The sequence below is a fragment of the Phyllostomus hastatus genome, unplaced genomic scaffold (genome assembly GCF_019186645.2).
Source record: "Phyllostomus hastatus isolate PE091 unplaced genomic scaffold, TTU_PhHast_1.1 phas_scaffold_60, whole genome shotgun sequence".
In the NCBI taxonomy this organism is placed as follows: Eukaryota; Metazoa; Chordata; class Mammalia; order Chiroptera; family Phyllostomidae; genus Phyllostomus; species Phyllostomus hastatus.
Window position 1 is genome coordinate 4,242,436 of NW_025334038.1, and position 25,029 is coordinate 4,267,464.

Consider the following 25,029-nt stretch of genomic DNA (forward strand, 5'->3'; position numbering starts at 1 on the left):
CCGACAGGAGGCTTTGAAAGGAACGCCGGACTAAGCGGGTGCCCGGAGGGGGACCTTCCAGGTGAGCTGGGGAAGGGGTGTCGGCGCCTCCGGCCCAGGCGAACGCCCGAGAGAAAGTTGTTCAATAAAACCGACCGTCGTCCTCGTAAACGCCCCTCAGCTTCCCTTCCAAGACCCCGTCTCTCTTCCAAATAAATAACTAGCGACTCTCGAACCCAAATAAGCCGCGAAGACTTTAAGAAGAGACGTTTGGGTTTGGGAATCCGGAGAGAGGGATGTGTGTGTGACCCGCCGCCGCCCTGGGTTCAATGTTGTTGGTTCTTTTCCTGCCAGGCGTGATAAAGGAAAATATTTTAACTGCAGCCTACAAGCTTGTTTTTTAATCTTTTTTCTTTTCTTTTTTTCTTTTTTTTTTTTTTCACTTCTTCCCTACCCCTTGCAAGAAACAGATCAGGAAAAACTAATTACAAGGCACGGCCCCAAAGTTAAATGAAAATGTAATCCGGCAATACGGAGAGCAAATTAATTTTTTAAAAGATAGATTATAGTTAGGAAAAAAGTACATCGTTCCCCGTGGTAACATTTGCTAAAACTATGCTCGATTTCGAGCTGAAAAATCAGTACTCAGAACTCTGAGGTCACTTTCTGGGTGCGTTGTCTTTGAAAATTCTAATTTGAAAATGTTCAACCTTTCTTTTGGTTCTTTGTTTTCTATATACAAAGATTTGGGTTTTTCTGTTTTGTTTGCTTTGTTTTGGTTGTATTCAAAATCACTTCTCTGTTTAAACCGAATGATTTCAGATGGAAACAGGGAGGATTTAGGAAAGGATTTTATAAAAGTGGCCCACTTGATATTTTACTGGATTCATAAACAATTTTTTTTTTTAATTTTCTCCCATCCAGGTGGATGTCACATCTCTAAACATGCTCTGGACTCCTGGAAAAGTGGGCACCATCAGACATATCTGATAAGTTGATGTAAGTCAGGGCTTGCTTCCAGACTCTCCCCTCATGCAGAATGAAAAAGGTTTTGTTATTTTTGCTGCTGCTGATAGGTTTTTGCTTTCTTTTTTGTTTGTGTTTGTTTTAAAACATTCTTGTTGGGTCTTCTGAGCCTATAATATCTTCCTGGGGGAAGGTGTAATTTTTATTTTCAAAAAGCACAAGCTGCCACACAAAAGGGCAGTCACAATCCTTCATCTTAAAAATATTTTTAAATGTCCAAACATTAAAATACAATAATGAATATTTTTAAAGTGAAAGAAATATATGCCCCATTAATCACCTCTTTGCTGTTTGTTACAATGTCCAACAAGGTAATTTCATTAATATAGTGTTTTTCTGAAGCCATTACAAATCCCATCTTGTTAATTTTGTTATATTGAGATATCAAAAATTATCTTCCTCAAATCTTTATCCCGTGTTCGTTTTGTTTTGTTTGTAAGTTTGACCCACATCAACTGAATCTGGCAAGAAACAAGTTGACAGATGTTATACGACATGAAGGGGAGTTATTTGTTTTCTTATGGATGAAATCTTCAGTCTGCTTAAATTATTTTTAAATACGGGAGCATTCTCCCTCCACCCACCCACCCCCGAACCTCCCGGTGTTACTGTACTTGCAGAGCTCCGCTCCAGAAAAAGAAAACCACATCCTTCTTTACTATATCGATGGTGAATTTGCACCACCTTCTGGTAGGTTAGAGAATGACTGGAACACCCATGCTTCCATGAAATACTTCTTTTATGCACCCTGCACCTATGAACATTGTACTATTTGTATGTGAACTCAGAGCTCCAATGAGCTTTTTTAAGAATTCACAGAAGATTTTCTACAGCCTGATTTTATAAAGATTCTTCAAACCAGGACACCTTTTATCACATCCTTGAAAGAGCTCACAAAGTCCCTAACGGACCCGTGTGTGTTAATTTACTAAAATTTTTGGCAGGAGAGCAAAGGATGGCTATAGAATAGTCCTATTCTATCTTGGCTGTCCTCTGTAGAGTGCTTGAAAACAAATCGGGGCCTATAACTAGCAGTAGAGAAACAACCGATTCTCTTTCTTGGGTTCATAAGACCCTCATTACCCACAATTAATCATAATGACATGCTGTATTCAGGCTTCTTGCTGGGGTCTGGCGAAGAGCACACAGATGTGGCTTTCTGGAGATTCCAATGCCTTCTGCAGTATGGATTTCAGGGTACAAATCTCGTTAGTACCCATTACCAACTCCCTGGGTCTGCTGATTCTCTCAAAAGTGCTGATCAGCACTAGGGTACCAAGCATTTTCATGGCCTTTAGAGCATTTTTTGTGGCTTTCTTGACTGGTAATGAGGACCATAACATCCAAAGGTTGATACTTTTCTGTCAAAGCCAAACTAGAAACTATTTCTAAATAGAAATTCTGTTCAATATTACGCAAATACATATGTGAGTATTACATCTGTTTTCTTATGTGAAGGTCTCTTTTCCAAGGAGAAAATTAACTTGGTGATGTGCTATTTAAAGAGCGTGTGGAAAGAAGGGCTCAATGTTTTGTCTGCCTAACTGAGCTCATAGAAAGAAAGGTATGCAATTGAGTAAGATTAGTGAAATAATTAGCCAAATTATTCATCTCATATTAACTGATAAGCATTGACTGAGCCCCTGATATGTGCCAGGTCTGCAAAGCTGAAACATTTATGCTGGCTGTTGTGGGCCTGTTGCACAGCAGGTCAAATGTCTTCACCTGGATTAGCAAGGCTTTCCAACAGAACTGTGTTTAAGGCAGCTACCCAGACAAGGCTCCATGGTTATGTGTGTGCTGCTAAGAAAACCCCATTAAAAAAGACAAATAATTACTTGCCATCAGGATAATCTAAGGTCTTTATTACAAACTTAGGAAGATTGTGAAAGAAGCATATGGCAAAAACTATAAGCTTTCTTGAGGAACATTTCAAAATACAGTAGTTGTTGGAAAAACATGCTATCCATTTGTCAAAAATGTAAGTTAATATACACCTTAACCACAATTAAATGTCATATTGCTAAAGATATACATGTATAGATTAAAATGTAAAATGAAAATGAGCAGAAGATACAAATAGGCATTTTACAGAAGAGAAAATGCACTAAGCCAATAAATACAAGAAGAAACTAGGGACATGAAAAGTAAGGACATCATAAAATATCATTTTCTGTCCAATTCCCATAATGGTACTATTTTACATATACTATAACACTATTTAATTGGCTAAAATAAATAAATAAAATTCTAGCAACACCAAGCATTGGGAAGGATATGGCCCCACAGGACCTCTTAAACAATGCTTCTGGAAGGAAAAGATTGATAACCAGCAATTTTACTCCTGATGTACACTGAACAGAAACCTTTTCACCTGTATGTATGAAAAATATGTGTATGTGTATTTAGACCAGTGCTTAGCATAATAGCGACCTAAATGTCCATAAATGAGAGCATACAGAAAAGTTCAGAGGTATATGGACACAATGAAGTCTATAGAGCAGTCAAAATAAAGTCAATTAGACACAGGTATAATGACTAGGCTGAGCAACAACATAATATTAAATGGGGGGAAAATAGTGTCAGAAGATTACCTGCAGCATGATACTCTTTTTATGAGTAAAAACAATTTAAATACAATGTATACTTCAGAAGGCATGTGGATAAGATGAAATTATACAAATAAAAATGATAAATACTGACTTCTGAATGGTTTTCTCAAGAAGAGGAAGGAGATAGGGTGAGGGCAGATCACATAGAAGAATATAAATTATTTCAAGATCCTGGTTATGGAATACTCATTACATTCTTAAAATCAAAGGAATGAATGCATATAAGAGGACCAAGCTTGAATCAATGAAAAGAGTATCTTGATCAAGCACTTTTTTATACCTAGGATTCAATAAAAATTAAAGAACATAAAATATGAAAAATAAAGGGATAGTACAATTTTTTTATCAGGAAGGTTTTTACAGACATATCATCAATAGCAAATCCATAAAGAAATTTTGGTGAACATGACTTTCTAAAGCTTTTAAAACTTTTTGTATCAAGAAACATAATTTAAAGAGTTAAAAGCCAAACAAGATAATAATATTTTCACTACATATGAGAGAGTTACTGACATTACCATGTAAAAATTCCTTCAAAGCAACAGATATCCTAATTGAAAAATGGGCAAGGAATATAAACAGACAAGACACAAAAGAATATCTATAAATGGTCAATAAATATATGAAAAATATGTTTCCACCCATTAATAATCTAAGAAATGCAAATTAAATAATATTGAAACATGGCAAAGATGGAAATAGTTGATAATGACTGGTGTTGGCAAGGATGCAAGGCAATGGTCTTCCCCTTACAGGCTGGTAGAAATCACTGTGTCATTTCTGGACCCAGTCAGAACCATAATCACAAGGGCAACTAACGTTTGTCAAGACTTTTTATGTGGCCAGTTGTTGGGAACCACCCTGCTTGGTTTCAGAAGTTGAAATCCCCCATAGCTAAGGCTGAGTGAGCAACCTTCCGACCATAAGCCACTAAGGAGACAAAGTTTATCCCTCTGGCAGGAGCACTGCTTCTGCTCCTTTTACTTCACCCTGCCTGGCCCCCAATGCTTGATCAGTCAGCCACTGACAGGTAAGATTCCTCAAGGGAGGAACAATCTAAGACAGGCATGATCATGGGGATCCCCCAGGGAAAGACTTGGGGAGCTATAGCAAAAGGGGGTGATGGACCCTCACCCCTTGGCTTTGACATAGCCTGAATCCTCTTTCTGTCTGCGAGAAATCTCCTAATTTCTTGGCTGCCTTACTTCCCCTGCCTGACTTCGGCCTGAAACAATGACAGAGGGTGCTGCAGCCCTGTGCTGGAAAGGGTGGGTTCCCCAGGTGATCAGGCTAAGAAAGAATATATAAAATCCTGTGAAACCTGCTTTGCTAAGAATGCTCTCAATTAAATGATAAGGGTCTGAGCAGGAAAAGAGTTTGTTTCCCAAAGTGTTGTAGCCCTTTAGCTAACAGACCCTGACTCAGAATAAGCCCTCATAGTTCTTTGTATGCTATCTATTGTTTGATCCTTACTGCCTGACAATGATTAATGAGCTTTACCTGTATTCCTCTGCAAATTGAAAGCCAATAGAAGCCTGTCAAGGCAAGGGTAGGGGCGCTCTCCCCTTGAGAGAGTAGCCGTGCCATCCCTTTTCCTCCACAGGATTTGGTAGTTCATGTGAATGTCTCATCTCATCCATAACACTGAGGACACTGCGGGCTGGTGTCTGCATCAGCCAGTACTCTTCCAAGTACTTTCTGTGTGTTGAATTCTCACAACATTGCTAGAAGGTAGATTATAGTATCCACATTTTTCAAATGAAAAAATTTTGAAATGTGTTATCAAAAGTCATTAAAATGTGCTTATTGTACTTACTGCATTATCAATCTCCTATGTCTTAATTGCTCAAAATAAGTACAGAGGGGACTGGCATCTTTTTAAAATGTTCTTTCTGTTCACATCTTAAATGCTCACATAACTTCAATGCCTCTAAATATTGAATCTTCCTATATTTTGGATGTGAAGGAATCCTGAAAGTGTGAGAAAAATATATAACCCTTGAACAGCAATTCCATTTCTAGAGATACAGTATAAGAAAATGAGTAAGGATATGTGCCAAAATTTAATTACAAAAGTATTCATACCAATTCTTTCCAAAATAAGAAATTTGTAATAACCTAAACATAAGACAGTAAAAATTGGCTGAATAAATTGTAATATATTCTTAGTATGCAATAATCTGCAGTCTTTTTAACCTATCAAATTGTATTTTAAATTAAGCATTTTATTTTGAGCTTATTGTAGATTCACAAGCAGTTATAAGAATAATACAGAGCGAGCCCATATATCTTCACCCACTTTCCCACAATGGTGACATCTTGCAAAACTATAGACAAATGTCACAAGACAAAGAAACTTTCCAACACCACAGGGATGTTTCAAGATGCCCTTTTATAGCCACACCTACTACCCTCTCTCTCACTTTCTGCCCCTTAACCTTTGGCAGTCACTAATCTCTTTCTGCATTTTTAAACATTTGTCATTTCAGAAATGTTATGTAAATCAAACTATATAATAGACAGCCTCTTAGGATTGTTTTTTCACTTAGTTTAATCTCTGGACATCTATCCAGGTTGATGCATATATAAACAGTTTGTTCCTTTTTATTGCTGAATAGTATTTTATGGCACAGATGTACCACAATTTGTTTAATCATTCACCCAATGAAGAACAGCCAGGTTGCATCCACTTTGGGGCTATTACAAGTAAAACCACTATCATTGTTCCTCTACAGGGTTTTGTGTGAACATGTAGGTCTTAATTTCTCTGGGATAAATGCCCAGAGCTGTCCGATAGCTTCATGTTTAGTTTTTTTAAGAACTGCCAAACTACTTTCCATTTTACATTCCCACCAGCAATGTATGAAACATCCATTTTCTCCATATAATTGCCAGAACTGGATGTTGTCATTCATCTTTATTTCAACTGTTCTGAGAGGAGTGTAGTGATATGTCATTGTAGTTTTAACTTACATTCTCTAGTGGCTAATCTAAATAGACTTTACTTTTCATGGACAGGGACAATAGTGTGGTGGTTGCTGGGGGGAGGCAAGGGGAGAATATGAGGACTGAATGGTAATGGAAAAATATAATAAAGATTAAATTATAAATGCACACATACATACATACACTTTACTTTTAAAATAGTTTTTTAAAGATTTTATTTATTTTTAGAGAGGGGGGAAAGGAGAAAGAGGACAGAAACATTAGTGTGTGGTTGCCTCTCACGTGCCCCTTACTGAGGACCTGTCCTGTAACACAGGCTTGTGCTCTGACTAGGCATCAACCCAGTGACCCTTTGGTTCACAGGCAAGCACACTATCCCCTGAGCCACACCAGCCAGGGACATTTAAAGCAGTTTAAAGTTCACAGAAAATTAAGAAGAAATTTCAGAGAGTTCTCATATACCTCCTGCCCCCACCTCCCTGAATATGCACAGCCTTACCCCTATCAACATCCTGCACCAAAGTGGCACATTTGTTTTAATCTGTGAACATGTAGTGACACACCATCACCCCAAGCCCATAATTTAAATTACATAGTTTATACCCAAATCCCGTAGTTCACTCTAGACATTGCACATTCTGTGTGTTTTGACAAATATCCACCATTATAGTATTAAACAGAGTAGTCTCATTTCCTTACAAAGTCTTTGTGCTCCCTGCCTACTCCAATTCCTCCCTCCTTCAGCCCTGGAAACTACTGGTCTTTTTTACTGTTTCCAGAGTTTTGCCTTTTCCAGAAGTCATATAGTTGGAATCATAGAGTATGTAGCTCTTTCATATTGGCTCCTTTCACTTAGCAATGTGCCTTTAGGGTTCTTCAATGTCTTTTCATGACTTAATAACTCTTTTATTTAAGCATTGAATAACATTCCATTGTCTGGATATACCACAGATTATTCATCCATTCACCTACTGAAAGACATATTGGTAGCTTCCAAATTTGGGCAATTATGAATAAAGCTGTTATAAACATGTGCACACATTTCTTTGTGAAATAAATCTTCAGTTCATTTGAGTAAGTACCAAGGAGCTTGATTGCTGGATCATATGTAAGACTATATTTAGTTTTATAACAAACTTCCAAATTGTCTTCCAAAGTGGCTGTATCATTTTGTATTCCCACCTGCAATGAATGAGAGTGCCTGTTGCTTCACATCTTCACCAGCATTTGGTGTTGTTAATGTTTTAGATTTGGGCCATTCTGATAGGTATGGAGATGTGAGATGTCTTTTCAAATCTTATACCCACTTTCCAATTGGATTGTTTAGGTTTTTATTGCTGAGTTTTATGAGTCCTTCATATATTCTACATACTAGTCATTTGTTAGATATATAGTTTGCAAATATTTTCTTTCACTCTGTTGCTTTTTTTTTTCCATCCTCATATTAGGATCTTTACACACAAGTTGTTTTTTTCTTAATTTTAATGAAGTATAATTTATCCATTTTTTTCTCTTAGGTATTATGCTTTTGGTGTTAACTCTAAGAATCTTTTACTTAGTCTTAGAATTACACAATTCTATCCTGCTTTTTTTTTTCATTTTATTTTTACTTTAATGAGTTAGTCAGTTATCATTTAAGGAAATACACACACATACAGACAATGTACATACAATTAATGGCTTTTAAATTTTTTTTTAATTTACCTAATTAGTTCTTTTTTACAGTACACTTTCTTCCAAATACCAGGGTTCTTCTGATATTACTTCCCTTTAGCCTAAATGACCTTTATTATTATTATTTTTTAAATCTTATTTTATTTTAATTGCTGTTCAAGTACAGTTTTTAAAATAAAAGTTTTATAGTTTATGTTTTGCATTTAAGTTTATGATCAATTTTCTGTTAATTTTTGTAGAAAGTATGAGACCTGGTTCATTTTCTGTCAATTGTCCTAGCACTGTTTGTTGAGATGGCTGTCCTTCCTCCATTGAATTGCTTTTTCACTTTTCTCCAATATCAGTTGAGCATATTTGTCTGGGACTATTGTAGTTCTTTTCTTTTTTTTTAATGGTCTTCAATAAGCTCTGAACTTTCTATTGGCCTCCTGCCCTGCCAAGGAATGCCTCACTTCTGCTGCCTTTAATGCCTCAGAACTTTGGTATCATTGACCTCAGACACCACTTTGCCGTCCACAAATCTGCAGGTCGTTGTCTTTTGGATGGTTTGTAAGGAGTGGCTTTTGTCCAGGGCATCAACAAGACTGAAGTCCTCCCTTCTTCCAGTAGGCTGCAGGAGGTGGCAATCTCAGTCTCCAGCTTCACCTTGATGTTCAGTAGGGCCTCGTACTCTTGGGCCTGGCATTGCCCCTCTGCCTGGGTCTGGGCCAGCTCTCACTCCAGGTGAAGCAGGATCCCATTGAGTTGTTCCGTATGCATGGCATAGCGCATCTCCACCCCTCAGGCTGTTCTCCAAACCAACCTTCAGATTTCTCATTGAGTCCAGGTCAATCTCCAATGACTGGACCATACATCTCATCTCTGTGAGTATCGTCTCAGCAGCGCCTATCTTAGTGGTCTGAGGGGTGACTATGTGGTGCTCTCTTCAGTCTGATGGTACCCGTACTTGTCTAGCTTCTCTCAGTTCTTCCAAGCCAGCTTATCATACTGCACCTGGATGTCTGTCATGATTTTACCAAGGTCCTGAGATTTGGGGGCATCCAACTCCACAGTCAACCTAAAATTGGCAATCTGGTTTTGTAGACCATTTATTTCCTCCTTGTGGTTCTTCTTCATGAAGAGCATCTCCTCTCTGAGAGCCTCGATCTCTGTCTCCAGCTGCAGCCAAGTGATATTGGTGTTATCAATGACCTTTTGGAGCCCATTGATGTCATTCTCCACAGACTTGTGCATGGCCAGCTCCATGTCATACTTGACTCTGAAGTCATCAGCAGCAAGACAGGCATTGTCCACAGAATTTGCAAAGATCTGAGCCCTCATGTCCTGGATGGTCTTGAAATAATGCCCCCAGTCTCTGACCTGGCGTCCCTTCTCTAAGTGTTCCCAGATTTTGATCTCCAGTCTCTGATTATCAGCCTCCAGGCTTTTCACCCTCTCCAGGTAGGAGGCCAGGTAGTCATTCAGGAATTGCATAGTCTCCATGCCCTGAATACCCCCTATGCCCACAAGATTCTAGGCCATCTAGGCAGCCAGGCCCCCAGATCCTCAGCTGCCCTGCACACTGGTGGAACAAGACACCAAGATCCAGGAGTCTGAGCATCTGGCACCTTCGTAGATGCTAGCCAAGCTGCTGGCCAGCCAGACCCAGTAGCTGGGTGACTGCACAGAGCCCAGGCTCCAGTAGCTTGTAGAGAAGCTGAAATCTGTGCTGAAGCTCATGTTGTTCACAGAGGAAAGTAAGAAGTCAAGACTCGATGAAGCTGCAGTCTGGACTATTTCAGTTCTTTATTTTGTTTCATTGATCTGTGTTTATTCATCTACTAGTAACACACTGTCTGTAGCTATATAATAAATCTTGAAAGTAGGTAGACTAATTTCTTCTTATTCTTTTTTCAAAATTGTCTTTAATTTTCTAGTTCCTATACTTTTCCACATTACTTTTAGAATAATTTTTACTGTATCTACAAAAAAAACTTACTAGGATTTAATAGGAATTGCATCAAACCTATAAACTGATAATTTGGGGAGAATTGACTCCTTAAATATGTTGAGACTTCCAGCTCATGAATATAGTATGTTTCCCCATTTGTTTAGAATTTCTTTATTTTTTTACTTCCATTGTATAGCTTTCAAAATACAAGTTATGTGCATATTTTGTTAGATTTATGCCTAAGTATTTTATTTTTTAGAATGATTTTAAATGGTATATTTTTATGTATTTATTTTTTTTCACATTTTTATTGTTGTTTAAGTATAGTTGTCTCATTTTTTGCCCCCCACCATTCCCCACCACCCTAGCCATCCCAACCCTCCACCTTGAACCTACCCCTCTTTGGTTTTGTCCAAGTGTCCTTTATACATGTTCCTGACAACCCTTCCCCCTTTTCCCTCCATTATCCCATCCTACCTCCCCTTTGGTTACTGTCAGTTTGTTCTTAATTTCAATGTCTCTGGTTATATTTTGCTTGCTTGTTTGTTTTGTTGATTAGGTTCCACTTATTGGTGAGATCATATGGTATTTTTAATTTGTTTCCACAACTTTATTGTTAATATAGAAATGCAAATGATTTTTGTCAGTTTATCTTGTATCCTGTGTCCTTGATGAACTTGTTAATTCTAGGAGATTTTTTGTTTTATACCCCTTGGAGTTTTCTGATGCAGACCCGGGCTCATGGGGCCCACCACATTGTGGATGGGGGAGAGACATTCACATGGACTGTTGAGTCCTGTGGAAAAAAAAGGGCAGGTGGCATCTCTCTCAAAGGGAGCAAAAGCCACAGCCACTGCCATGACAGGCCTTTATTTCTATTCTGGGCACATTACATGATGGTCCTCATTTACTATGCACAGATTGGCTTTAGGTGGTTACCTTTTACAGAAAAGAAAGGAGCCAATGCCACTAATCACATCACAGAAGAGGGATATTTGCAAATGAAAAGGCAAAAGTGGTTGAACCAGTTACACTTGTCCTTGGAAGCTTTAGCATGGATTTTAGGAAGTTACTTTTCAGTAAATATTTGCTGCAGTCAGGATGAGGGAGTTTTTTAGCAAAAGCAAGACTCAAAGTGGCCTAGGAACATTGCAGGCCTGAATCCCCAGGGGAGAACCTATCCATAGGTGTGGGTCCTGTGCATCCATGTTACAGAACAAGGCCGGGTGGGTGGGAGCAATTATTGGCCCACCCGGGGATGCCGAAAACTGTTACTGAACACAAGGGGGCCAAGGGTGATATACTATTATCGAAAGGACCTCCTACTGGGCTCTATTGTCCCTGCCTTATAGGAAAGACATCTCTCAATGCCAGAGATTTGTGAAAAGGAAAGGAAATGTTTATTTAATGATATAGAGACTTAGTGACCTAATGTATCATTAAAATATGAAAGTTCTTCAGGATACCCACAGATGCCCACAGTGCTTCCTTCTCCCCCTGCCCTACTTCGGGGTACCATAACTCCAGAAAAGAAGCAAACGTCCGTGTTTCAGGCCACTGGCACCATCAGCCAGCTCACCATCCAGGCAGGATCTCCAATTAATCCAAAGCCATGTGACACCTTCTCATGGCCTACTGGCAAGAGTTCTTTCATACTTCTTCCAGGCAAAGTCTCTCCTGCTTCCCAGGCCCCGTGACCAAAGGGAGCACCCCAAAGCCAAGTGGTTCTCTCCCCAATAAATGCCAAGTCTCCATTTTAAATCCCCATGCCAATCTTCCTCTGCAGCCCCATTTCCGATTCCTTCCACAATCAGCTACACTTGCCAGCACTCCCATATCCTTCCAGCTTTACTGGGCTGCCATAGTGAGTCTGGGCAGGTGTGGCCCCATGGTATGGAGCCAAAAATCTCCAAGCCCTCACGCAGGCGCTGTAAATAGGGGGAGTTGCCTCCCAGTTACATCTTGGGGGGAAATTACTTCCATCCCCCTGGCTCAGAGCATGGCCACAGCTATTTAATATATCTCTGCAACCAGATAAAGGTTATAGGTATGTTAAATGACCATGCCAGAGGTTAGCTGCAAAGCTGTTGCTATGCAAAACACTTCTCAATGGCCCTGCTCCATTTGTCCCTTCCCCCAACTCACACCTGAAGCAGGGAAGGGGTAAGGACATCTTGTATGTCTTTCTAATATTTCCTGGACACCCTGAGTTCTGGGCCCCATTCCAAATCCCTATTTGAGGTCCCCTTCTTGGCTGCACCCTGTTACATCAGACCTTGATTTCCACTGGGAGCTGGGCCCACACCATGTAGAATAGTCTCCTACAATTTTCTGTACAGACAATCATGTCATCTCTTTCTAATTTGTATGCTTTTATTTCCTTTTCTTGCCCCACTGTCCTGCCTAAAACTCCCAGCACTATTTTGAATAAGAGTGGTGAGAGTTGACACAATTATCTTATTTTTCATTTTAGGGGACAAGTAGAGAGTCTTTCATGACTAAGCATAATGTTAGTTATAGTTTTTTTTTAATATATGCAGGAGACTATAATGCCAAAATTTTAGTTTAAAAATAAAAATAAAAAGAATATAAGACAAATATCAGGTAGAAATATTTCAAAATAGCTGCAGTTGTTTTTGCTGGGATTTTTTGTCTTCTATATAGTTTATAAATCCATATTTGCATAAACATTCAAATAAGAAATATATATGTTCTTAATCATGTTTAGGAAGCCTCCCTTTCTAAGAGTTTTGTCATGAATGGAAGTTGAATTTTTTCAAATGCTTTTCTGAGTCAATTAATATGATTATGTGATTTTCTTCTTTGGCTTGTCAATATGGTGAATGACTGATGATTTTAAATATTGAATGAATCTTGAATCCCTGGAACAAAGCCAACTTAACCATGGCATATAAATATTTTAATGTTTTGCTGAATTTTATTTGCCAATACATTGTCAAAGATTATTGCACCTGTATTTATTAGAATGTATTTTTCTTGTTTTGTATTGTATGTGTCTGATTTTCATACCGAGGAAATGAAAGTCTCCAAAACAAATTGGAAATGTTCCCTCCTCTTCTAGTTTCTGGAAAAGATTGTGTAAAGGTGGTACTAATTCTTTTTTAAACATCTGATAGAATTCTCCATTGAAACCATATGGGCCTGAAGATTTTTATGGGAGTTTTAAATTATTAATTCATTTTCCATAATTGTTACAAGACTATTTAAATGATCTCTTTCATATTGGATAAATTGTGATGTTTGTATTTTTGAAGCATTGATCCATTTAACCTAAGTTGTCACACTTCTGTGTATAGAGTTATTCATACTATTCTCTTATTATCCTTTAGATATCTGTAGGGTCTGTAGTGATATCTCCTGTTTCATTCTCTTTTTTTATTGTTTCATTTTTTCTGTTTTTTTTTTAATTTTAATTGTTGTTCAAGTACAGTTTTCTGCCTTTTTCCCCCATCCCAGCCCAGTCCCAGTACTCCCCACCTCCCTCCCATTTCCACCCCCCACTTTGTTATTGTCCATGTGTCCTTTATACTTGTTTCTGTAAACCCTTCACCCTTTTCCCCTGAAATTCCTTCCCCTTTCCCCTCTGGTCACTGTCAGCCTGTTCTCTATTTCAGTGTCTTTGGTTATATTTTGCTTATTGTTTTGTTTTGTTGTCTAGGTGCCTGTTAAAGATGAGACCATATGGTATTTGTCTTTCACTGCCTGGCTTATTATGCTTAGCTTAATGCTTTCCAGTTCCATCCATGCTGTCACAAAGGGTAGGAGCTCCTCCTTTCTGCTGCATAGAATTCCATTGTGTAAATATACCATAGTTCTTTGATCCATTCATTTACTGATGGGCATCTACGTTGCTTCCAGTACTTGGCTATTGTGAATTGTGTTGCTATGAATATTAGGGTGCATAGGTTCCTTTGGATTGATGTTTCAGGGTTCTTAGGGTATAATCTTAGCAGTGCAATTTCTGGGCCAAAAGGCAGATCCATTTTTAGTTTTCTGAGAAAGTTTCATACTGTTTTCCATAGTAGGTGTACCAGTCTGCAATCCCACTAACAGTGTACTAGGGTTCCCTTTCCTCCACAACCTATCCAACACTTGTTTGTTGCTTTGTTTATGATGGCCATTCTGACCAGTGTGAAGTGGTATCTCATTGTGGTTTTAATTTGCATTTCTCTAATAGCCAGTGACACTGAACATCTCTTCATGTGTCTCTGGACCCTCTGTATGTCTTCCTTGGAGAAGAGTCTGTTCAAATCCTTTGCCCATTTTTTACTTGGGTTGCTTGTCTTCTTAGACTGGAGTCATGTGTGTTCTTTATATATTTTGAGATTAAACCTTTGTCTGAGGTATCATTGGCAAATATGTTTTCCCATACAGTTGGTCCTCTTTTTATTTTAATACTGTTTTCTTTAGCCATGCAGAAGCTTTTTATTTTGATAAGATCCCATTTGGGTTTTTTTTAATGTCCTTTGCTCTGGGGGACATATTCGTGAAAATATTGCTGAGTGGAATGTCTGAGATTTTCCTGCCAATGTTCTCCTCTAGGACTTTAATGGTGTCATGGCTTATATTTAAATCTTTTGTCCACCTTGAATTTATATTTGTGTGTGGTGTAAGTTGGTGCTCAAGTTTCTTTTTTTTTTTTTCTTTTTTGCTTGTAGCTGCGTACCTCTCCCAACACCATTTGTTGAAGAGGGTATTTTTACTCCATTTTATGTTACTCCCCCTTTGTTGAAAACTAATTGACCATAGAGATTTGGGTTTATTTCTGGGCTCTCTGTTCTGTTCCATTGGTCCATGTGCCTGTTTTTATGCCAGTACCAGACTGTGTTGATTACAGTGGCCTGTAATACAGTTTGGTATCAGGTATTGTGATCCCTCCTACTTCGCTCTTCTTTCTCAAAATTGCAGCAGCTATCAAGGTTCATTTATGGTTCTATATAAATTTTTGAAGTGTTTGTTCTATGTCTGAGAAATATGCCATTAATACTTTAATAGGTATTGCATGAATCTGTAAATTGCTTTGGGTAGTATGGACATTTTGATGACGTTAATTCTTCCAATCCATGAACACGGTATATGTTTCCATTCATTTGTGTCTTCCTTGATTTCTTTCTTCAGTGTTGTGTAGTTTTCTGAGTACAGGTCTTTTACCTCCTTGGTTAGGTTCATTCCTAGGTATTTTATTTTTCTTTTTGCTATATCAAGTGGGACTTTTTTTTTCCTGATTTCTGCTTCTGATGTTTCATTGTTGGTATAAAAAAAATGCCTTTGGTTTCTGGATATTGACTTTGTATCCTGCTATTTTGCCAAATTCACTTATTAGGTCAAGCAGTTTTTCAGTGGAGTCTATAGGATTTTCGATGTACACTAGCATGTCATCTGTAAACAATGACAGTTTTGTTTCCTCCTTTCCAACTGGAGGCCTTTTATTTCTTTTTCTTGTCTGATTGCTGTGTCTAAAACTTCCAATATTTTGTTGAATAGAAGTGATGAAAGTGAACAACCTTGTCTTGTTCCTGATCTTAGTGGAAAATATTTTAGTTTTTTCCACTAAGCCATGATGTTGGCTGTAGGTCTCTCATATATGGCCTTTATTGTGTTGAGGAATGCTCCCTCTATCCCCAATTTGCTGAGTGTTTTTATCATAAATGGGTGCTATACCTTATCAAATGCTTTTTCCACATCTATTGATATGATCATGTGATTTTTGTCTTTGCTTTTGTTTAAGTGATGTATTACATTTACTGATTTGTGAATATTGTACCATCCTTGCATCCCTGGGATGAATCCCACTTGGTCATGGTGTATGATCTTTTTAATGTATTGGTGGATGCTTTTGCTGACATTTTATTGAGAATTTTAATGTCTATGTTCATCATTGTTATTGGCCTGTAGTTTTCTTTCTTTGTTGTGTCTTTATCTTGTTTTGGGATTAGGATGAAGCTGGCTTCATAAAAAGAGTTTGGGAGTCTTCCATCATTTGGGATTTTTTTGGAATAGTCTGTGAAGGATAGGGGTTAGTGTAGGGGACCAGTTTGTTTCAGTCTGGCAAATGTGACTCAGCTCTGTATAGAAAACCTACATAAGCAAAGTGGTGGGCAGGACCCAGACCTTCAAACTGAGTTTTCCCATGGGAATGAGGCCTAGAAAATACACACTGATTGTTATGGCTTGCTCTTGCTAAAACTTCATCACCCTGGTCTAAAAGAACAAATGTGTATTGTCTATCTTCAAGGTAATTTCCAAAGCCTGTGAGAATTCACCCAAGGACAGAGTTAATCAGCTCACTGCTAGTCCCCTCTGCATGTTATTTTCATTTCCTTGATTGTACCTAAAATGTAGACAATATCCTATGTAATAGATAATAAATCTTTCTCTGATGTAAGCCCCCAAGAAAACAATAAAATCCTGTCTAGGCAAGGGTCGGGGCATTCTCCTTTTGAGAGAATGGCCAAGGCACTCACAGGCTCTCCCTCTCTCCCCTTGAGAGAGTAGCTGTGCCATTCCTTTCCCTTTTCTCCACAGGATTGCTGTCGCCTGTGCATTTATTTTCTCTTTCAGTCACAAGGCGGAACTCTGCTGGCTGGAGTCTGCCATAGGTTAGCTCTTCCTTAAATGCTTTGTAGAATTCTCCTGTGAAACCATCTGGTCCAGGGCTTTTGCGTGTCGGGAGCTTTTCGATTACTGCTTCAATTTCTTCTGTTGTTAGTGGTCTATTCAGGTTTTCTGCTTCTTCTTCATTCAGTTTTGGGAGATTATATTTTTCTAGAACTTTGTCCATTTCATCTAGGTTTTCAAATTTCATGGCATACAGTTCTTTGTATTAATTTCTTATAATCCCTTGTGTTTTTGTGGTATCAGTTGTAATCTCTCCTCTTTCATTTCTGATTGTTTATTTGGATCCTCTCTCTTTTTTTTTTTTGATGAGCCTGCTTAAAGGCTTGTTGATTTTGTTTTATCTTTTCAAAGAACAAGCTTCTGGATTCATTGATCCTTAGAACTGTGCTTTTAGTCTCTATGTCATTTAATTCTGCTCTGATCTTGGTTATTTCCTTCCTTCTGCTTGCTCTGGGCTGTCTTTGTTGTTGTTCCTCGAGTTCTTGCAGATATAGGGTTAGGTTGTTTGTTTGAAATGTTTCTATCTCTTTTAGGTAGGCCTGTATCGCTATGAACTTCCCTCTCAGGGCTGCCTTCACTGTGTCCCATAAGTTTTGGGTTGTTGTGAGTTCATTTTCATTTGTTTCCAGAAACTTTTTTATTTCTTCCCTGATTTCATTCTTGATCCATTCATTGTTTAATAGCATGCCATTCAATCTCCATGATTTTGAGTGTTTGGGGTTTTTTCCTTGGGGTTGGTTTCTAGTTTCAGTCCCTTGTGGTCAGAGAAAATGCTTGATATGCTTTCAATGTTCTTGAATTTGTTGAAGCTTGTTTTGTGTCCTATCATGTGGTCTATCTTTGAAAATGTTCCATGAGCATTTGAAAAGAATGTGTATTTAGTGTCTTTGGGATGAAGGTCCCCATACATATCAGTTAAGTCCATTTCATCTAGGGCATTGTTCAATGCCATGATCTTTGTTGATATTTTGTTTGGAGATCTTTCTATTTTTGACAGTGGGGTGTTAAAATCCCTCACTATAATTGTGTTGCTTTCAATATCTTTCTTGAAGTCCTCTAAGATTTTCTTTATGTATGTGGGTGCTCCTATGTTGGGTGCATATATATTTACAATGTTTATGTCTTCTTGATGGATTCTTCCCTTGAGTATTATGAAGTGACCTTCTGGGTCCCTCTTTATGGCCCTTTTTTGGAAGTCTATTTTGTCTGATATGAGTATTGCTACCCTGGGTCTTTTTTCCTGTTCGTTTGCTTGAAAATTTGTCTCCAGCCCTTCACTTTCAGTCTGTGTAGGTCTTTTGTCCTAAGGTGAGGCTCTTGTAGGCAGCATATGTATAGGCCATACTTTCTTATCCATTCAGCTATTCTATATCTTTTGATTGGAGCATTTAATCCATTTACGTTTAAGGTTATTGTTGATAGGTACTTATCCATTGCCATTTTTTCATACCTGTGTTTCTCTCTCTCTTTTCCTTCCTTTCCTTAGATCAGTCCCTTTAGCATCTCCTGCAGAGCTGGTTTGGTGGAGGTGTATTCTTTTAGACTTCTTTTGTCTGGGAAGCCTCTCATTTGGCTTTCTATCTTGATTGAGAGCCTTGCTGGGTAAAGTAGCCTTGGTTGCAGACCTCTGGTTCTCATTACTTGGAATATTTCTTGGCATCCTCTTCTGGCTTGGAGCGTTTCCATTGAGAAGTCAGCTGCTAGCCTTATTGGACCTCCCTTGTATGTTACTTCCTGTTTCTCCCTTGCTGCCTTTAAGATTCTCTCATTGTCTTGGAATTTTGCCATTTTAATTATGATGTATCTTGAAGTGGGTTTCTTTGGGTTCTTCTTGATTAGGACTCTCTGTGATTTCTGGATTTGTGTGGCTTTTTCTCTCATCAAATTAGGGAAGTTTTCCATCATTACTTTTCCAATAGGTTTTCTATCCCTTGCTCTTCTTCTTCTCCTTCTGGTACCCCTATTATATGGATATTATTATATTTCATGTTGTCCTGCATTTCCCTTAACCCCTCTTCATTCTTTCTGAGCCTCTTTTCCCTTTCTTGCTCTTTCTGGGTGTTTTTTTCTACCTTGTCCTCCAGCTTGCTGATTCAATCCTCTGCTTCATCGAGCCTGCTTTTAATTCCTTCTACTGTGTTCTTCAGTTCAGAAATTGTATTCTTCATTCCCTCTTGGCCTTGTTGTTAGTTTCTATTTTCTTTTTCATGTTGATATAGTTTGCAGTAAGTTCAATGTAGTTTCCCTGTAGTTTCTGGTAATTCACTGTGAGCTCATTGAGCTTCCTGATAACCATTACTTTGAACTCAGTATCTGATAGGTGAGTTGCCTCTATTTCATTTAGCATTCTTTCTGAGGCTTCTTCCTTTCCTTTCATTTGGAGATTGTTTCTTTGTCTTCTCATTGTTTGTGAGACTCTTATTGTTAGCCTATGCTTCTTAAATTAATCTGTTCTGACTCCCTGGGTTTATCATGTGAACTTCTGAGGTAGAATACCTGTGAGATTCAGTGATGCAGTCTCCTTAATCTCCTAAGCTCGCTGGTCTTGGGCTGTCATTTATGTTAGTTCTCTGCATGTCTTTGGGTTTTGATTGTTGTTAGTTTTTTCTTTGGTGGGTCCTTCCCACCAGCTATTTAACTGAGGGTCACTCCATCCACCTCATATTGTTTTCTGTTATGTAGGTGTGGACAGGTTGTGTTGAAGCTGATTTTTCCCTGTGTACAAGGTTTTGAGGCTTCTCTCTCGCTCTTGTTCATTTGTTTTTTGTGGCTAATTTCTCCACCTTTTTGTTGTATTTCCAAATCGGTTTGGATTGAAGTTAGTGTGACTCCCACTCCCTCCTTCAACTTCTTTCATTGTTATCTGTTGGTGGTTCCTTTTTTGGTGGGTTCCTCTTCCAGCAGGTGTACTGGTGTTCACCACTCCCACCTTGTAAGTTCTCTGTAGTAGCAAAGTGAAATTTGTCTGTCTCTGTTGTTGGGATGACCCTTGTTTGGGTCTAACTCTGGTCTTTTCTCCGCACCAGGTATTATTGTCTCACCTGTGGGAAATGAAGAGAAAAAAGAGAAGGAAGGATGGGAGAAGGAATAAAAAGGAAAGGGAAGGGAAGGGAAGGGAAGGGAAGGAAAGGAAAGGAAAGGAAAGGAAAGGAAAGGAGGAAGGAAGGAAAAGGAGGAAGGAAGGAAAAGGAGAAAAGAAAAAAGAGAGGGAAAGGAAGAAGGAATTTTAAAAAAGGAAGGAAGAAGGAATACAAAAGATAGAAGGAAAGAAAATAAAAGGGACTTTTTTAAAAAAAATAAAATTAAAAAAAGAGGAAGGAAGAAGGAATGAAGAGAAAGAAGGACTGAAAGGAAGAAGGAATTAGGGGAAAAAAGCTTTCTGCTGCCTTTAAACTAGTCAGGGCAGTTCTGTTTGTCTTCCTGGCTGTGTCAGGTTGAGGAGGGTTGGTTTTGCTTTTCTCCCTTCCTGAGCTGCACTCTTCACTGTTGTCCAGCCTCTAGCCCAGTTCCTCAGTGCCCTTCTGTGGCTAGCCTAGGCCTTTAGACTACCAGTTGAGCTGTCCCTGAAGTGCACCAATTGGGGACAACTCACACACCACCTTCTTGCTCTTTGCTGTCCTAGATGCTAGGGACTTTCAGTGCCCCTTCAGGGTAGTTCAACCCCACACTGAGTCACATCTTTCCAGGGACTGCAGCTCCACCCTGCAAGGCTTTTCTGCCTTCCTCCTAGAGAACCAGTTGGCCCTCCAGGGCTCTGAATGCAGGGGCCAGGTGGGAGGAGTTCCATCCCTGGGGTCTCTGGTGTGAGCATGGACAGGCAACTGCAGACCTTGGACTAGGTGTGCACCCTCCCCAGTGCTTCTGGAGTGAGCTCCGGCAGGCTGCCCTCAGCTGAGGATGGGGTGCACACCAACCTGGACCAGTGGGAGTAGGGGCACAGGAGGCTGGAGGCTGCTGAGGAGAATTCCCCAAACAGCTGCAGAGTGTTTCTTTTTTCTTTTGGAAAAATTCCTCCTATTCAAACCTCTCCCCCCATCCAAACAAGCACCTGGCCTCTCACACAGTCCAGTGTGGCTCTCTCCCAAGAATTTTGCAGCAGACCTGGTGGATGCTGGGCCTGGGGCTGCAGCCTCCCTGGTCCATGTGCTGGTCCCAGGGACCTTATTGTCTTTAAGCACTCTCCTTACCATCTGATTTTTCAATGTCCTCTATAATTTTTGGTCTCCAATCATTATATATGCTGGGATACCATTGGCTGTTCACTCTGTTTCTCAGAAGATTGGCTAGGTGTTTCACCTGTGCACTGGGGGAAGTGGACTCTGCTTCTGCTTCCACCTACCTCACCGCCATCGTCATCCTGTTTCATTCTTGATACTGGTCATTTGTGCCTTCTCTCTCTCTTTCTTTTTTCTTGCTACAGGTTTATCAATTTTATTGATGTTTTCAAAGAACCAATATTTTGTTTCCTTGATTTTCTCTATTTTTCATTTTCTTTTTCATTGATCTCTGATCTCATGATTATTATTGGCCTCTTTCTGTTTGCTCCTCTTACGAGGTAGGAATTTATATATTGATTTAAGACATTTCCTCATTTCTAATGCATGCATTTAGTGATGTAAGTTTCCCCCAGCACTGATTTATCTGTATGTTTCAAATTTTATGTTAACTTTTTTCAGTTTTATATAGTTTTTTAATCACTCAAGACTTTCTTTGATTTACAGTTTATTTAGAATTGTGTTTAGTTTCCAAGTACCTGGATATTTTCCTGTTATCTTTATGTTATTGATATCTAGCTTAATTCCATTGTGATCAGAGAACACAATTTTTAAGATTTCAATTGTTTAAAATTTGTTTTACATCCAAGAGTATGATCTATATTGGCATATTTTCCATGGGCACTTGAAAAGAATGTGTATGCTGATGTTGTTGAGTGGAGTGCTTTATAAATGCTGACTTGATCCCATTGGTTGATGGTGTTGCCTAATATTGTATATCCTAGCTAATTTTCTGTCTAGTTATTCCATCAATTCTTGATATAGGCATGTTGAAGTCTCCACCTGCTATCATAGATTTGTATATTTCTCCTTTCATTTTTATCAGTTTTTATCATTTTTATCAGTTTTAGCTTTGGATTTTTCAGCTCTGTTTGTTGCATACACATTTAGAATTGTTGTATCTTATTGCTAGAATAACCCCTTCATCATTAGATAATGCCCCTCTCTGTCTGGCAATTTTCTGCATTCTGAAGTCTACTTTTTCTAATATTAATATTGCCACTTCTGCTTTCTTTTTATTAATGTTTACATTATATATCTTCTTCCACCTTTTTACTTTCAACCTGCCTATATCACTAGATTTGAAGTGAGCTTCTTTTAGGCAATAGTTAGAACATACTTTTTAAACTACTTTTAATTTCTGCCTTTTAAATGATGTTTTTAGACTACTTACATTGTATTTATGTATTCATTTGCTAGTGCTTAAATCTACCATTTTAATTTTTGTTTTCCATTTGTACTTTTCTTCTTTATTTCTGTTTTCTTTTTTCTGCCTCTCTATGTTTTACTTAGACATTTTCTAAGAATTACATTTTGATTTAGCTGTATGTTTTTATTTTTTATGACTTTATTTTTTAATGTTATTCAGTTACAGTTGTTCCCATCCCGCCATCCCACTCTCCCATTGTTCTTTTTGTATAGCTTTTGAGTGGTTGCTTTAGATATTACATTTATGTATATATAACATGTATATAATGCTTTAACTCATCTTTAGGTCCTGTGTGGAATCTTTTATCCATTTAGCAAGCAATTAATACTTGTTAAATTTAACCAAGTTAATTGTAAAGTAATACAAGTTATTTCTAATTTTATATCAATTAAATGTTGATCATTTCACAAGAAAGAAAGTCATTCCAGAGCTAGTTATGAATGTAGAACAACAGAAGGAACTTATTTGAAAATGTTACATTCTTGGAACAAAATAAAGTATTTTTAAAGGAGAAAAAGAAGGAAAGAAACAGAGAGCAGTCAAGCTGTCCATTGCACCAGACTATTTCATTTTCAGAATTGATTATTTGATTAGTCAGAGAGTAGCTTTAGACAGGAAAGTTCTCAAACTGGTGGCCTGTAAACCTAATCAAGCAATATAGTTTCACAGTAAAATTGGTATTTTCAGGCTTATTTTGTAAAACAGAATGATCTAGAAATACTAAATCCTTATTCACAAATGTCCACATTGGCTGGAGCTGAGTACTGCTGCCATTAGATCAATAAGCATACCCTGTGCCCCAGAACCCAATGCTCCCCGCAGTCTTTCTCCACCCTCTTTGCTGAGGTTCATTTGCCACACTTACTGGCTGTTATGGATATTTAACTAGTATTTCCTGATACATAAAGCCCCAACATTTGGTTACTGTAAAAAATAAAACATGAAAATTTCAACCAAAGCCTACATTCAAGTACTTCTTGTATGCTGGGTATCAGATCCTCAGATTGGAGAAACAGAGGTAAGTCCAATGTGGAACCTCCAATTTAGAAGGAAAAACAGACAAGTGCCAAATCAATCACCATAAATATTCAAAATGATCAGGGTTGCATGAGCTGCACAAAGGAAGAATCATGCCCTCAAGGGAATGATTGGTCCTGCTGGTCATGGGGGTGTAGCCCAAACATTTTAATTTCTCTTGGTGACACATCAATGGGATACCCAGATACCTGTTTAAAACCCATTGCACTTGGTAAGGAGGTTCCCTTTCCCATACAGACATTTGTCAAAAGATACACTGAGCCTTCATCTCCCTTGTCAATTGATGGGCCTAAGAATAAGAATCACAAAGGAAAACAAAGACAGTTCCCCATATCCAGAATGTTATATGGGACTATTCCCACTTTCATTACACCCCTTTGAGTATTGTAAAACCAATTATTAAGCTACTTTATACATGAGTGATTAGGATAAAGTTATGAAATGCATTATTCTAAAACAGTCATAGAGGAACACACATATATACATACCCATATGCCTGTCTGTACACATGTGTGTGTATTTATATAGATGTACATATGTATGGATAATGAATCTTATTTCTCTATTCATCTATCTATCTACAGAAATTGACTAAGCCATATTGGTTTTTTAAAAGTAGATTAGAATACTTGGGCACATTCAGAGACACCATTAGAGAGGACTAGCACCTCACAGATAGCCAAAGATACATTGGGTGGTGTGTCTCACGGGACTGACAAAAATCATATCTTCCCTGGTGCTTTTTCCTGTTAGTTCTTGTATTTCTTTTCTGACACTGGTTCAATTAAGAAAAAAATGGTTAAACCTTCTAATCCCTCTCTATGCAGAACTGAAGGGATTTGGGTCCTCTGAACATAAGGACTGTAACCTTTTTTGGATTTATTGAACTGCATGATTACAACCAAGAAAAAAAAATGTGTGGAATACTTGGGACATGAGTAGTTTGAATAGAAAGTAATACATGAATAATTAATAGGATTAGAAGACAGGAACACCTATATTTATTTTAAGGTGCCCCAGCAGTTCACAGGGGCTTTAAAAATTCTCAAGATTTGAAGTATACACCATCTCTGTGGAAAGTAATACAAGCTTTTCATGTATTAGTTCAACTTCATAAGCCCTGAAGACATGTCTGGCAACTGACAACATGTCTGGCTTTTAGGGTGAAAAATACAAGTACTGAATCTTTGTCTGGCATTTTAGATATCACTGCTGAGGAAACATGGCAAGAAATATGTCAGAGCCACAGGACTCAGAGGAGCAGCTGCTGTAGAAGTGGTAGAGGCTGAAAAGGAATCCTGGCCTTGCTCCTAAACAACGACCATGGGCAAGTCATTGTCTCTTCGTGGTTTTCACTTTCATATGTCTATAGTAAGAAGATTGGACCAGACGAACTTCTGGTTTCTCTTAGCTCTGACCCTCCTTCTGATTCTGTTCAGCCATAGTATGGTAGACTGAAGAATGATTACCAGAGATACTCTTGTCCTAATCTAAAACCTGGGGATGTCACCTTAAATGGAAAAAATGACTTTAAAGTTATGATTAAGGATATTAAGATGGGGAGATTATCCTGTACATTTTGAGTGTTCCATAGTTGTAATCACAAGGATCTTTATAAAGAGAACACTAAGGGACATTTGACACTGAAAAAGAGAAGTCAGTGTGACTACAGAGCCAGAGATTAGAGTGATGTGGCCACAA

The 25,029-nt window shown here is 38.4% G+C and overlaps 1 long non-coding RNA gene and 1 pseudogene across 1 annotated transcript; one reads left to right on the forward strand and one right to left on the reverse strand.

The window, feature by feature from the left end:
• On the forward strand, positions 1–25,029 carry LOC123810488. The gene is made up of 3 exons (XR_006784248.1): positions 1–61; positions 904–978; positions 24,532–25,029. It is a non-coding gene; the product is annotated as an uncharacterized LOC123810488 (long non-coding RNA).
• On the reverse strand, positions 8,701–9,956 carry LOC123810487 (annotated as a pseudogene).